Source organism: Arachis duranensis, chromosome 3 (genome assembly GCF_000817695.3).
Source record: "Arachis duranensis cultivar V14167 chromosome 3, aradu.V14167.gnm2.J7QH, whole genome shotgun sequence".
Taxonomy (NCBI): domain Eukaryota; kingdom Viridiplantae; phylum Streptophyta; class Magnoliopsida; order Fabales; family Fabaceae; genus Arachis; species Arachis duranensis.
In genome coordinates, this window is record NC_029774.3 from 78,605,953 (window position 1) to 78,606,823 (window position 871).

Consider the following 871-nt stretch of genomic DNA (forward strand, 5'->3'; position numbering starts at 1 on the left):
TATCTAAGGACTCTTGAAATAAAGATTCCGTTTGCAGAGGCACTTGAGCAAATACCTTCTTATGCTAAGTTCATGAAAGAGATCTTAAGCCATAAGAAGGATTTGAGAGAAACTGAAAAAGTGTTTCTCACTGAAGAATGCAGTGTAGTCATTCTAAAAAGCTTACCAGAAAAGCTTAAAGATCCAGGAAGCTTTATTATACCATGCACATTAGAAGGTGCTTGCACCAAGACAGCCTTATGTGATCTTGGAGCAAGCATCAATCTAATACCTGCATCCACTATCAGAAAGCTTGGGTTGACTGCAGAAGTCAAACCAACCCGGATATGCCTCCAACTTGCTGATGGCTCCATTAAATATCCATCAGGCAAAATAGAGGATATGATTGTCAAGGTTGGCCCATTCGCCTTTCCAACTGACTTTGTGGTGCTGGAAATGGAGGAGCACAAGAGTGCAACTCTCATTCTAGGAAGACCTTTCCTAGCAACTGGACGAACTCTCATTGATGTACAGAGAGGGGAAGTAACCCTGAGAGTCAATGAGGATGAGTTCAAGTTGAATGCTGTAAAAGCTATGCAGCATCCAGACACACCAAAAGACTGCATGGGCGCTGACATTATTGACTCTCTGGTAGAAGAGATCAATATGACCGAAAGCCTAGAATCAGAGCTTGAGGACATCTTCAAGGATACTCAACCTGATCAAGAAGAATCAGTGGAAACAAAGGAATTTTCGAAAATTCCTCAGGAGGAGGATAAGCCTCCCAAACCTGAACTCAAACCACTACCACCATCCCTGAAGTATGCGTTTCTGGGAGAGGGTGACACTTTTCAAGTGATTATGAGCTCTGCTTTAAATCCACAGGAAGAGA